The 14,235-nt window shown below is 53.6% G+C and overlaps 1 protein-coding gene across 1 annotated transcript in view; it reads right to left on the bottom strand.

Moving 5' to 3' along the window:
- EFHD1 (EF-hand domain family member D1) overlaps positions 1–14,235 on the bottom strand; it is a 44,518-nt gene that overhangs the window by 18,883 nt on the left and 11,400 nt on the right. The window lies entirely within an intron of this gene.

The following is a 14,235-nucleotide window of genomic DNA, read 5'->3' as shown; positions in this document are numbered from 1 at the left end:
AGTGCCCACCAGGGTCACTGGGTTGGAAGGGTCCCCCACCTCTCCTTCAACACCTCTGGACTCTGCAGGATCTGACTCAAAGCGTGTCTTGGACTCCAGGAGTGTTTTCATATCTGTTAACGCCTTAATTAGGCCATAAGTTTCCTGAGGATGAAAAACATGCCTGTTTCCCTTTATTTTTCCCCGTTTCGGTCAACAAACGTCCACGGAAGCTCCTAACACTGGACAGCGGAAGGGCTGCACCTTCCATTGTCCAGGGCTGCACAAGGCACCCTATGCACCCACTCTATTACACCGACGGTTCTGGAAGCTTCCTTCAATCACGGGTCCCTGGGTCCTTGCCACCCCATTTCCACCCACCTCTCCTCTCATCCACAGGTCTCCTGTCTCTGGAAGCTGCTTTCCCCACCTGGCACTCTGGTTTCACGCTTCGCCCTCCGGCTCACAGATATCCAGTCCCCAGGTCTGAATGGTCACGCCTGGATGTCACAGGTGAGCCAGGGCTTGGCACAATACTCTTGGCCAAGTCTCCACACAGGGCCAGCACCTCTGCTGACGGTGCCCCCAGCCCCCCAGCTAGAAGTAACCCCAGCCTCCCCACAGCAGGGATCCTGGCCCTGCCCTGTACTCCTGAGTGCCTGGGTCAGTCCCGTGGGAGCCTTCCCAGCCTCTGTTCTTCTGCCCCAACCACTCCACCCAGCCTCACCCCCAGCATCCTTCTCTACACACTAGGGCTATTATGGAGCTTCTCACAGACTCCCTGGCTCTTCTCCCAGCAATCCATCCTATTCTCCACTCCCCAGAGATCCCTTGTTACTGCGGTATGAACATCATGCATTAAAATCAAATCCATTCAGAACAGCCCAAAGATGGGAACAACCCCAGAATCCCCTGATGGATGAACAGATAAGCAAAATGAGGTATATCCATACAATGGGACATTATATATTCATGCAATAGCATATTATTCTCCATTTAAAAAATGAAATTCTGGTCTTCCCTGGTGGTGAAGTGGATAAGAATCCACATGCCAATGCAGGGAACATGGGTTTGATCCCTGGTCCAGGAAGATTCCACATGATGCAGAGTAATTAAGCACAGGAGCCACAACTACTGAGCCCATGGACAGCAACTACTAAAGCCTGAGCACCGAGGAGCCTGTGCTCTGCAACAAGAAATGCCACTGCGATGAGAAGCCCACTTATGGTAACTAGAGAAAGCCCTTGTAGCAACAGAGACCCAGCGAGGTAAAAAAATAAATAAATAAAATTATTTAAAAAATGAAATTCTATACTTTGCTGACAAAGGTCCATACAGTCAAAGCCATGGTTTTTCCAGTAGTCATGTATGGATGTGAGAGTTGGACCATAAAGAAAGCTGAGCACAGAAGAATCAATGCTTTTGAACTGGTGGTGTTGGAGAAGACTCTTGAGAGTCCCTTGGACTGCACAGAGATTAAACCAGTCATCCTAAAGGAAATCAGTCCTGAATATTCATTGGAAGGACTGATGTTGAAGCTGAAGCTCCAATACTTTGGCCACCTGATGCAAAGAACTGACTCACTGGAAAAGACTCAGATGCTGGGAAAGAATGAAGGCAGGAAGAGAAGGGGACAACAGAGGATGAGATGGTTGGATGGCATCACCAACTCGATGGACATGAATTTGAGCAAGCTCCAGGAGTTGGTGATGGACAGGGAAGCCTGGTGTGCTGCAGTTCATGGAGTCAAAAAGAGTTGGACACGATTGAGCGATTGAACTGAATACATGCTCCAACACAGATGAAATTTGAGAACATTATGTTAAGATTGAAATAAACCAGACACAAAAAGACAAACCTGCATAATTCCACTTATATGAGATTTCTAGAATTCCTAGAGTAGCTACTAGAGACCAGGGCAAAGGTGGGTGGGGTGGGAGTTACTGTTTCATGGTTTAGAGTTTCAATTTGGGATGAGGAAAAGGTCCTGGAATAGGAAGGTGGTGATGGTTACACAAGAATGTGAACATATGGTGATCTCAACACTTAAATGGTTAAGATGGTAAAGATTATGTATATTTTACCACAGTTAAAAAAAATTAAATACATGAACAAACAAACAAAAAAACAGACTTCTTGACTGTCTGTCCTGCCCACCCTCAATTCCACAAAAGAAACCACCATTGTTGGGAACCACACCACACCCACAGCCTGTGGGCATCCAGAAATCTAACCATGTGGGCTGGTGGTATTTTGAGGCCCACGTGGTCTTGCTGGAGATGAAGCCTAGTACTCCCCAGCGTGCTGTGTTCGGGCCACAGTGGCCAGCTCATGCCGTTCCTCCCACCCACAACATACCCCCACCCCGCCCTCCTTGGTGGCTTTTTCTGTCCCCCGGAGCCAAGGAGCTTGCCCCCCTTCCTCTGATCTCCAACAGCACTGTCTGCCCTCTGTTCTTCAGCAGATGCCACCTCCTCCAGGCAGCTCTGTGCTCCCCCTGGACTCCCACCACCTTCTTGGCTGGAAGGATCATGTTGCAAGATGCTAAAGTTCACCGATGAGTCCCCTGGAAGTTCTTGGTGGGCTTCGAGAACCCTGAAGGACAAGATAGGTGTTCCAGTGCGGTTTCCAGGTGTGCGAGGTTTCCAGGAAGCAGGCAGAGTTTATAAATCACAGATGGACTAGCTCTGGATCTAGTATTATCAACAGATGGTTTGTGAGCACTTAAAAGAGGAAGCAGTGATTGCCAGGGTTCCCTAAAAGTGATTCAGGGATTGGCTGTATTTTCTTGGTTTTTAACTTAAAGTAATAATAATAATAATAGTTTTATCATTCTTCCCTGGTGGTCCAGTGGTTAAGAATCCGCCTGCCAGTAGAGGAGACACAGGTTCAATCCCCAGTTCAGGAAGATGCTACATGCCTCGGAGCAACTAAGCCCGTGCCACAACTCCTGAAGCCCGAGTGCCTGCAGCCCCTGCTTGCCACCACCAGAGAAAGCCCGAGCACAGCAATGAAAACCCAGAGTAGTCAAAAATAAATGAATTTTTTTAAAGAATTTGAACATTGAAAATAGCAGCTTTATTGAGATACAATTTATATACCACAAAATCCACTCTTTTAAATTGCAGTGGAAGTGAAAGTCGCTCAGTCGTGTCTGACTCTTTGCGATATCATCGACTATACAGTCCACGGAATTCTCCAGGCCAGAATTCTGGAGTGGGTAGCCTTTCCCTTCTCCAGGCAATCTTCTGAACCTAGGGATAGAACCCAGGTCTTCTGCATTGCAGGCAAATTCTATCAGTTGAGTCACCAGGGAAGCCCAAGAATACTGGAGTGGGTAGCCTATCCTTTCTCCACCAGATCTTCCAAACCCAGGAATCGAACTGGGGTCTCCTGCATTGCAGGTGGATTCTTTACCAACTGACCTATGGTGGCTCAGTTTAAATTGCACACCTCAGTGATTTTTAGCATACTCACAGCGTTGTAGAACCATCATCACTGCCTATTAATAACTCCTCAACATTTTCATCACCCCGAGAAAAACTCCATGCCCTGCAGCGGTCGTTCCCCATTCCCTCTTCTCAATCTCCTGCAACTACCGGCTTGCTTTCTGTCTCTACGCATTTGCCTATTCTCGGTGTTTCAGGTAAATGGAATCACTCTATATGTGACTTTTTGGGTCTGGCTTCCTTCACTTCGGGTAATGTTTTCAAGGTCCACCCACGCTGTAGCACACATCAATCACTATTTTATTCTTGTTATTTATCGCTGAATAATATTCTGTTGTGTAAATATACCATATTTTGTTTATCCATTCTTCAGCTGAGAGACATTTGAGTTGCTTCCACTTCTGGCTATGATGAATCATGCTGCTATGAACACTTCTGTCCAAGTTTTTGTATGGACATATGCCCTCACTTCCCTTGGGTTAATATCCCAGAGCAGAACTGCTGAGTCACAGGTTCACTTGCTTTTGAAACAAGATGGTCAAGCGGGTCCACCAGGACTCACTGTCAGAATCAGCAAGGCCCTCTGTCAGGCTTCTGGAGGGAAAGATAAACAGGGGTAGATGCCCATGCAATTCAGGGGCTGGCCTGTTAGGTAGGTATAGGGAGGCCACCTAGGAAGAGTGCTGACCATCACATTTGCTGGGGCAGGGCTTCCCAGCTGGATCAGTGGTAAATCCGCCTGCCCAGGCAGGAGACACACATTCAACCCCTGATCTGGGAGAAGATCCCACATGCTGCGGAGCCACTAAGCCCGGGCACCACAACCAAGAGTGGCCCCCATCACAGCACGAACGAACCTCGAAGACATTACGCTAAGTGAAGGTCAGTCAGACGCAAAAGGACAAATTCTGCATGATTCCAGCTGCCTGACATTCCGAGAATAGTCAGATTCACAGACAGAAAGGAGAATGGTGGCAGAGAGAGTGGGGAGCCGGGAGTTACTGTTTATCATTGTTGGCACGCATGCTAATTCACTTCACTTGTGTCCGACTTTGAGCCTCTACGGACTGCAGCCCGCCAGGCTCCTCTGTCCATGGGATTCTCCAGGCCAGAACACTGGAGTGGGTTGCCATGCCCTTCTCCAGGGGATCTTCCCCACCCAGGGAAGGCCCTCTCTGAGCATTGCGAGCTGCAGTCCACAGGGTCGCAAAGAGTTGGAGACGACCTAGTGACAACAACAAGGAAGATGTTTCTGGCAAAAACAGCTAACACAAGACCTGAAGTGAGAAGAGCTCTTACAAACAGGCCGGAGGGATGGTCTCTGTTACAGGGAGTCCTGCTCCAAGTAAACAGGCTTCTCTGGTGTGGAACTTTCCAAAGCCTTCCATACGGTCATGTGTCCGAGGGAAACAGCATTTGGGCCACACAGTCCTGTGTGTTCAGGGACTTTCCACTGAGGGGAAGCTCCTCTGAGCAATCGTTCCAAGGAAAATTACTTGGAGAAACAGCTTCTCAGGGCAATGCTACCTCAGAAAGGCAGCCAGGTAAACAGCCCCTATGTTCTGCCCTCCAGGCCCAGAGTGTGGACGGGTGTTCCCTGCCCTCTGCTCAGCACACGGTGCCAGTCCCAACCAAGTCTGCAGAGGAGACGGAAGCCACGAAGAGGGGGTGCAGCATCCAAGATACAGATCTTCCGGGGCAGAGGCTGAGGGTTGGGGTCCGAATGCGGAGAAGAAAGGGAGGGAAATGAAGGGAAGACGAGAACAGCTGAAACGCTCAAGGGTGAGGAGAAGGGAGGGGGCCTCGGGAACCAGAGATGAACTGGGATGAGATAAGAAAAGGTCAGAGAACAAGGCAGGAGTTTGTCCTCACCTGGCGGGGGCCCGGAGGACCAGGGCCACCCCCCATCATATGAGCCCACAGCCAGCACGGGCTAGCCAGCCCGAAGCGCGGTCAGGCTGGGGCCGCGGGCAGTGAGGGGCTCGGAGACCCTACCCCTGCATTTCTGCGGGGTTCTGACTGAGAAGGCCCATGAAAGGTTGGAAACTTATCTTAAGCCCTCAAGCCTGAAATACTTTCCAGGCCTAAAAACAAAGGGCAAATGTGTGAGAAACGGCCTTGGTGAAGGCTGGGCAACAGGTGAAAGGAATTCACATTTCTTTAAATAGGCAGGAAATTGGGGGTTGACCATAGTGGGGGCAGAGGCCCACCACCTCGGAGGGCAAATCCCAGGCGGAGGAAAGGGTCCGCCATCCGGCCAGAGGGCCCCAGTTTGGCCCAGGAATAACGCCTGTCTGTGGACAGAGAGGGGACGTCTCCGAGGGAAGAGGGGCAGGGAAGACAGGGGTCACGAGCCAGCCAGCGCCTCCACTCCCAGGGACCCAGCAAAGACTGCGTCCCTTTGTTCCTGCCTGAAGCACCGGCCAAGCGCCATCGTTAAGTCCTGGCCAGACTAAAAAGAGACCACATTAGTGGTGTCCCCGCCCTTCCCTTGGAACTGGGATTCGTAATCCTGAAGCACGCCCTCCTCCCTTTAAAGTGACCGTCTCTGAGGGTTGGTCCACAGCCACCTCCTCCAGGGCCTGCATTTGCAAGGGAGGCAGAAAAACCCTCCCAGGTGCCCCCTCATCCCCTCATGGTTTTATCTGCTCCTCTCAAGGCATCCGATGACCGTCTGTCGTCGGCGCAGACAATGGGGTTCAAAGCACCTAGTAACTACCACTGGTCTGCTTTGCAGTTCGCACACATTGTCTCATAAAGGAACCCTTTCAACATTCCTACAAAGAATTAATAATAGACGCCTGCGTTTACTCTTTATTGAGCACTTCCTAAGTGCCAGGCACTGTACTAAATCACCTTATTTAATTCAGCAGGCCTGTGAGGTGGTTATTAGTCACCCCTCTTGACAGGTGGTGATAGAGTGCATACACGATATTCCAACAAACAGACCACTGGTTAACTGTGAGAGTTAGATGTTTTACAATTTGTATCTGATGATGTTGGCAGAGATAACAGGAGCCGCGTTGCTGAGTCCTCCACGTGTGGGGCTTTCCTTCTCCCTACAAGACTGGCTTGCACTGCATCTAAATATTTTCAAAGCGTTCAAATACTTCCTTTCCTCGCCCCTCCACAGTCTATATACTATTTCAAATGCTCCCAGGCTCATTGGCATCCCCTTAAGTCCTTGGCTCCTCCTCTACCAACATCTTAGCTCCATTCACCAGTTTTTTTCCCCCTATAATTTAAATTTTAACCCACATTTCCCTCTTAAAGGCAGTCTAGGATATTAAAAAGAAAAGGCACTCATGGTCCCAAGACACCCCCTGCCCCACCCCAACCTTGTTTGTCTCCTAGGGCTTCCTTCTAGCCCTCTTCTGGATTAGTGAGCTTTTTCTCTTGCTTTTGCTTTGCAAGGTCCACATAGGTTCCCTTCCTCTTGCTATTCTCCAGGATCTACGAGGGGGGAGATTCCAGTCCCATCAGAGGTGCACATGACCCTGCAGATACAGGCCTGGGTGCAGCCCCAGCCTTGCCATTCACTTGGGAGAGACGGGCTGGCAAGCCCACTGCAGACTATCACTGAGCTGTCTGTGCCGTGCAGAGCTGTCGGGGGGCCAAAAAAGATAACCCACCAGCTCTGGCCCCTGTGCCTGGTAAGCGTGCAATGGGAGGGAGCTATATTTAAAAGTAGGACCTGTCGGCAGCCATGAAGAGGAAGCAGACAACTTCCAGGGCTGCTGCTGAAGAGGTACCGACACCCACTGGCCTCAAACAGCATCCAGCACCATTAGCATTCTGGAAGAAACGGCAGTCCACAGCCTGCCGCGGCCCCTTGGGCTGAATTTCCAGGAAGCCCTTATAGAATAACTCTTATCACCCAGCCCGTCCTAATGACAGCATCAGATCTGCCCTCCAAGGCCTCACTTGAGGGCTCCCTGACTCTGACTGGGGCCATCACTGGCTGGTGGAACGGGGTGGAGTGAAGCAGGATGGTCTGGGTCCCCAAAGTGGGCCTATGACCTGGGAAAGCCCCCAGCCTGGCCAAAGGGGCCCTAAGTCTCACCCTGCCAAAGGCCCTGCCAGCAAGGGAGAGAGGCAAGGGGACAGGGGCCAGTTTCCAGCATCCACCCAGTGCTAGTCCGTGAATGGCTTGCTCTCTGGGCTCCACTGTGCAGAGCCCCTGGGTTTTCTTGGGTTTCACCTCCCCAGAATAATCCTGCTATCAAGGAAGAAAGAAGCGGGCCAGCCTTTGTCTGCCTGGGGCTCGGCCATCAGAAACCACCCTGGGGATCCCCAGAGGGTAGAGGGTTCTCAGGAAATGGCAGCACCCCAGAAAATGCCTTACTCTTAATGTTGGGGGAGGGGTGCCTAGGCCTCAGGGCACCAGGAGCTCGGAACACCCAGCTTTCCCCCAGAAAGTCCTGGTACGGGAATCACGTGCTGCCTCTTCAGACAGTCAGGCTCTGGCCACTCAAAGTATGATCCCCGGACCAGTGGCCCAGGATTGTCTAAGATGCAGAATTTCTTGTCCCTCTCCAGACCTGCTAAATCAGAACCTGCATTTTCACGAGGTCCCCCCTGCTGCCCAGGCTCTTTCAGGTAGGAGAAGGGCACTGTACCAGACCATGCCCGAAGCATATGGCCTTTCCCAGGGCCTGTGGGTGTCCCAACAGTGTCTACCCAGATGAGCTCAGCCCCCTCCCCTAGATCAGTTCAGTTCAGTCACTCAGTCGTGTCCGACTCTTTGCAATCCCATGGACTGCAGCACGCCAGGCCTCCCTGTCCATCACCAACTTCCGGAGTTTACTTAAACTCATGTCGATTGAGTTGGTGATGCAATCCAACCATCTCGTCCTCTGTCGTCCCCTTCTCCTCCCGCCTTCAGTCTTTCGCAGCATCAGGGTCTTTTCCAAGGAGTCGGTTCCCCCAGGTCACAGGACTGGGTTCCTCCTCCAGGCCTCCCTGCCTGCCCCTTCTCTGAGGTCCTGGTTTCCTGTCTTTCTTGCAGTAGCCCCAGCTCTCAAATTATCTGCCCCTTCTCCCTCTCCCTCCTGATTCACTGCAGACTGAGAAACCCTGTCTCTAAGTGTGTTACCACTGCAAGGTAAATCAGGAGTCTGCAGGCTCTGAGGAAGGGGGACTCTGAGGAATTAAGCGCAAAAGCCTGAGCCCAGAGTCTGATTTCCAATCAGGCTGCTCCCGGCTGCCTTTGCAGGACCACCTCCATTCACTCAGTCACCATCTGGCTCGGATCTACCTGGGGCCTCTCCAGAGATGAAAGAAAACGCAGAGACCAGTCCCAGCGGGAAGGCAGAGGTACAGACGGCTGAGCTGTGATACTGCTGGAGCTTGGGCAGAGCTGGGTCTGACAGCAGCAAGGCTGCAGAGCCCTGGGAGGGAGCCCCAGTCCCCAGCGAAGTCCACAGGGGATGGGATGTCTCAGAAGCGGGCAGGGGGTCCGGTCCCACAGGCAATCTGGGAAAGCTGTGTCTTCCTAAGGGGGAATGGGGGCAACCCCCAAAGAGTGTGAAGCAGAGATGCGACATCAGATAGGTGTTTCAGAAAAGAGCTCTTAGCTCGATGTGCAGGATGGATGGGGGGTGGGGAGAGGTGCGTGGTCATGGAGTGAGCAGACTAAGGTGGCTGGGGGAACACACATTACCCACCGTGGAGAGATGTGGGGAGGGCGAAGGTGAGGTGGCAGTGGTTCTGGGTCAGGTGCGCACCAGCCTCCCCTCTCCTGTGCACAGCCTGTGCTGTGGGGATGCACCTCTGGCTGATACCCTGCTTCTTCTGGAAAGAGGCCAGCTCATTTACCATCTCATCCTCTGCCACTGGAGGAGATGGTTAGATAGCGCTCGATGGACATGAGTTTGAGCAAATTCCGGGACACAGCAGAGGACAGAGGAGCCCAGCATGTTGCTGTCCGTGGGTCACAGAGTCGGACACAACTAAGTGACTGAACAACCACAGCAGCAGCACCTCTACAGGCTGCAGGAGACTAGCCCTCCGAAGGTCCATACACGGTGTCTGGAAGCTTATAATGAAAACGATGGTGGCAGGGCAGAGCTGAGGGGCCACCCCCACCCCTACAGAGCCCCCACCATGAGCTCAGGGCCCCGCAAGACAGCAGAGTGGACGCAGAGTCAGGCCGCTGCTACTTAGGGTGTTGAGAGAAGCAGGGAAACCTGCTTTGTCCCAAATGCCTGCAGTGGGAGAGCACTGCCCCCACCAGGGACCCTCAACATGGATTCAAACGGAGAGAGAACCGAGGGTGAGCTGGGCTTCCCCCAGCCCGTGCTCTCAGGCTGCAAAAGGCTTCAAATTGGGAGGCTCCTGCTATATGCAAATTCTCTCACTGATGCCAGCACCCCAAGTCAGGCCCCGCGTGACCACCCCCCACCCCAGCCCCGAGAGGAACGTGCCAGTGACACCAGTTAACAGGTCAGGAGTGCAAAGTGCTTCAGCCACACGCAGGGTCCAGGTGCCAAGAACCCTCTGGCCACGAGTGACGGGGTAGGGAGGGATGAGCCCTGGAAAGCTTCTGACCTGGCAAATGGAACAGGGCACAGCTGGGTCCATGGGAGCCCGGGTGGGCTCCTCCTGAGGAGGGCGGAGGATGGCAGGAGATCCCGGGTGGGCTCCTCCTGAGGAGGGCGGAGGATGGCAGGAGATCCCGGGTGGGCTCCTCCTGAGGACAGCGGAGGATGGCAGGAGATGGGAGTGTGCTTCTGGTGTCAAACATCCCTGGTTCAAGGTCCCAGGGACGTCCTGGGCTGTGTGTCCTTGGTTTGGGTTTTGTCTGGGTTTTGCCCCAGAGTGACTCCCTTCTCGCCAAGATCACAGGAAGGCAGATAAGCTCTCAGCTCATCAGCAAGGCCTCTCCGCCCCCACCCCCCCCCCTTTTTTTTTAAAGTTTTAGCTCATTAAGAGAAATGTCTCATTAACAGAAAGACCGTAATCCTGGGGTCTCCCTTTGGCCCTTTTGAAATTGGAGCACCTTTGCTGGGTTTGGATAAGTACAGGCGGCTGGGGACTCAGTGTGGGAACACGAACAGAGGAAGTGGGTCTGGGAATTGAGAGTCACCTCCATTCATCCAGAAAGGAGGGTGAGAAGAAAGGGTGTCCCAGGGGATGCCTGTCGTGAACACTCCCTGATGGAGGCCGTGGAGGCCACAAGGGCACTCCTGATCAGCGGGGTGTGGAAATGAGCAGGGTAGGTTCTTTGCTGTAACAATGGGGCGCCTCCCCTTGGTTCCCAAAAAAGTGAAAAAAATCGAAAGTTGCTCGTGTCTGAGCGGCCCCATGGACTATAGTCCATGGAATTCTTCAGACCATAATATGGAGTGGGTAGCCTTTTCCTTGTCCACGGGATCTTCCCAACCCAGGGATGGAACCCAGGTCTCCCACATTGCAGGTGATTCTTTACCAGCTGAGCCACCAGGGAAGCCCTTGGCTCCCAACAGCTCCCGTAAAAGCCCTGATGGGCTGGGAAACTGGACCCAAAGGGGACCCTGGAAACCTAGTTGTCCTGGGAATTCCCAGGAGCCCTGTGGATCTTGGGGGACGGGTGACCCCAAACAACTAGGAGTTTCTACATCCGGACCTGGTCAGGCTTGGGGCAGCCCTGGCAGTGATGCAAACCCCCTTGACTCTCAAGTGCTCGAGTCAGGGAGGGACATGGCCAGGCGGAGGCCCTGAGGGAGGGGGAGGCCAGGGACCACAGGCCTAGAGGAAGTGGACTGTGGGCGACTCAGCAGTCCCTCCGAACAGAAAGGAAGACACCCAGGCTTGCAACCTCTGGGTCCTCAGAGCCTCCACCTCCACCCACCACTTCCCAGGCGGTGGCTCCTCCCCCAACCCCTCTCTCTGGTTGGCACCACCTTAAATCCAGCAGCCCAGCTGGGGGCCCAGACCTGCAGCTCCCTCAGTGGAAAGAACCTGGGGCTGCAACCTAGGAGTGACCTAATTAAGGCTGCCACTGCACACCGAGTGGTCACGCGATCTCGGGGACAACCTGAGAAGGTGGTCACTTTCCTTGTTCCACGTCTCACTTACAGGCCCGTCTGAGCCCACGTGGCCTGCAGTTGGTGGCACTGCCAGAGGACCCTGCACCACCACACGGAAGGCTCCCACTCCTGACATCCCCGGGGGCTGGGAAGCTCCCCTTGGGCCGTATTTAGGGCCTCGGGACCACTCCAGAACAGAGCTCAGATCTCTCTACAGAGGTTACGGCTCCCCCGCCCTGCCTGTGGCCTGGGGTCCAGCCCTGGGGACTGGAGAAAGAAGTTAGCCATGCTCAGCCAGGAAGGGCTGGGGACTTCCCTGGTGGTTCCTGGTACGGGAACTAAGATCCCACCTGGTGCGCAGCTACTGAGTCCGTGAGCCTCAACTAGAGAGGAGCCTATGCCCTGGAACAAAGAGCCGGAAAAAAAAAAAAAAAAGTCAAGCCTGCTTTACCAGGATAAACACTATGGAGGGCGAGGGGAGCCTCCTAAGAATCAATAGTAACAGATTGGAGATGGGGGCTGGTGGATGGGGGGTGGGGGAGGTTGGGAGCTGTGGGACCAACAGCCCAGTGGGAGGGGGACCCGGCTGGGGCGACCAGCGAGAGAGAATGCAGTAGCCAGCCGTGACTGGCCTTAAGGGTCATCGTGAGAAGTCTGGACTGTGTCCCATGGGCAATAGGGAGCCACTGAATGTTGTGGGCTGTCCCCACCCCATAGGGCTTCTCAAGAGGGAGGCAAGGTAATGAGATCTGGGCTCTGACATGTAGGATGGGTCAGGGGAGGCCACATAGGAGGTAGCAGCCCCGGGCTGGGAGTGGGTGGTGTCTCGAGTCCTGGAGGTCGGGCAGCCTGCCACCCAGGGCCCTGCCTGGCTGTGCAGGGAAGGGTGTCGAGGATGGCTGAGGGCTTCCCTGGTGGTCCAGTGGTGAAGAAGTGAAGTGATGTGAAAGTCGCTCAGTCGTGTCCAACTCTTTGCCACCCGGTGGACCATAACAGTCCACGGAATTCTCCAGGCCAGAATACTGGAGTGGGTAGATGCTCCTTTCTCCAGGGGATCTTATCAACCCAGGGATCAAACCCAGGTCTCCCACATTGCAGGTGGATTTTTTTTACCAGCTGAGCCACCAGGGAAGCCCCAATCCAATCTGCCAAAGTGGTAAAGAATCCACCTGCCAAAGCAGGGGACATGGGTTCTATTCCTGGTCCAGGAAGATCACACATGCTGCAGAGCAACTAAGCCAGTGCCCCACAACTACTGAAGCCCTGTCGCCTAGAGCCTGTGCGCCGCAACAAGAGAAGCCACCGCAATGAGCAGCTTGCACGCAGCAATGAAGAATAGCCCCCCGCTCACCACCGCTAGAGAAAGCCCAAGCAGAGCAAGGAAGACCCTGCTCCAGGGGGTCTTCTCAATCCAGGGATTGAACCCGCATCTCTGTGTTGCCTGCACTGGCAGGCAGATTCTTTACCACTAAGGCTACCTGGGAAGCAACGAAGACCCAGAACAGCCAAAAACAAATTATTTAAAAAAAAAAAAAAAGGATGGTTGAGATTTGGTGGCACAGGGGGACAAGAACACGGACCACCTGAGTTCAAACCCCAGCCCCACCACGTGCACAAGTGTCACGCTGGGCAAGCCATCTAGTTCCTCTGCACCTCGGTTTCCCCATCTGTAAAATGAGGGATGCTGAGAGCACCCAGCTCCTCGTGCTGACGATGTATAAACGCTAAAAACAGTGCTGCACAGAGCAGCAGGCGCTCTGCTAGCAGTGGCTCTGATGGAGAGGAATCAATCAGAGTGTGGACTTCCTACAGTTGGCTCTTGTAGGAAAGGGTGCGGGGAGCACGCGTCATTTAGGGAGGAGACAGAGACCCTGTCACCGAGGCCAAGACGGACAGAGCTGCCCAGGATCAGGGCCAGCACCTCTCCAAGGCCAGGACGGAGTTCACCAGGTCCCTGAGGGCGCAGAGTTGGGCTTTTCATCAGCCAGACCTTGTCGGTAGAGGACAGATGACCAGGGTCCACCATCCCAGGCACAGTGTTCAGGGAGCACTGCCAGGTGGGGCCAGGGGATCCCCGGGAGCTGATGCCCCAAGGCTGGGATCAATCACAGCCCTGGGGTCCCTTGCCATTCTGACCAGGAAGGGGCGGCAGGGCCAGCCTTGGGCACGTGAGAGTTTCTAAGTCCTGAACTTCCTGCAAACCTGACCCAAGCTGGCAGAGTGCGAGGATGTATTGTCAACTAGAGGCAGCCTTGTGCGGGGACAGACCACCTAGCCCTCACTTCCAAAAATCAAAGAATTGACTTTCATTTAGCAACACACAGAGCCGCCAGGCTGAGACTGAAAGAAAGCAAGACCAGGTCTGGACACCCGCGGACACACACAGCGACCCACCCACGACTTGCACAAAGGCCTCCCCACAGAGAAGGGCCAGCAGCAAGACAACATCAGATGGCCACACTTTCAAAGGGCACAAGAGCCATTAGTGTAAGGAGACGCCCACCAAAGAGGGCGCTGGCCCCAGGCACTCCCACCTCTCCACCTGGAGACCTCCTAAAAGAAGAAATCAGAGATGATAAAGGTAATAAAGGAGCAGGCGGGGGGTGGGGGGTGCTGGTCTGGAAACCTGAGGTGAAGAATGCCTCCTGTAACCATGGGGCTCAAGGAGGCAGACACCCAAGGCCCCTGGTGCAGCTCTCTGCAACCAAGTTAGCTCTCACTTTCCTTTTCATCTGCAGTTTTTAAGCTCTCTCTCTCTCTTTTTTAAGCTCTCTCTCTCTCTTTTTTAAGCTGTACCA

This window comes from Bos mutus, chromosome 3 (assembly GCF_027580195.1).
Source record: "Bos mutus isolate GX-2022 chromosome 3, NWIPB_WYAK_1.1, whole genome shotgun sequence".
Lineage (NCBI taxonomy): Eukaryota > Metazoa > Chordata > Mammalia > Artiodactyla > Bovidae > Bos > Bos mutus.
Note: the sequence above shows the minus strand (reverse complement) of the source record. Positions and strands in the feature narration are given on the sequence as shown.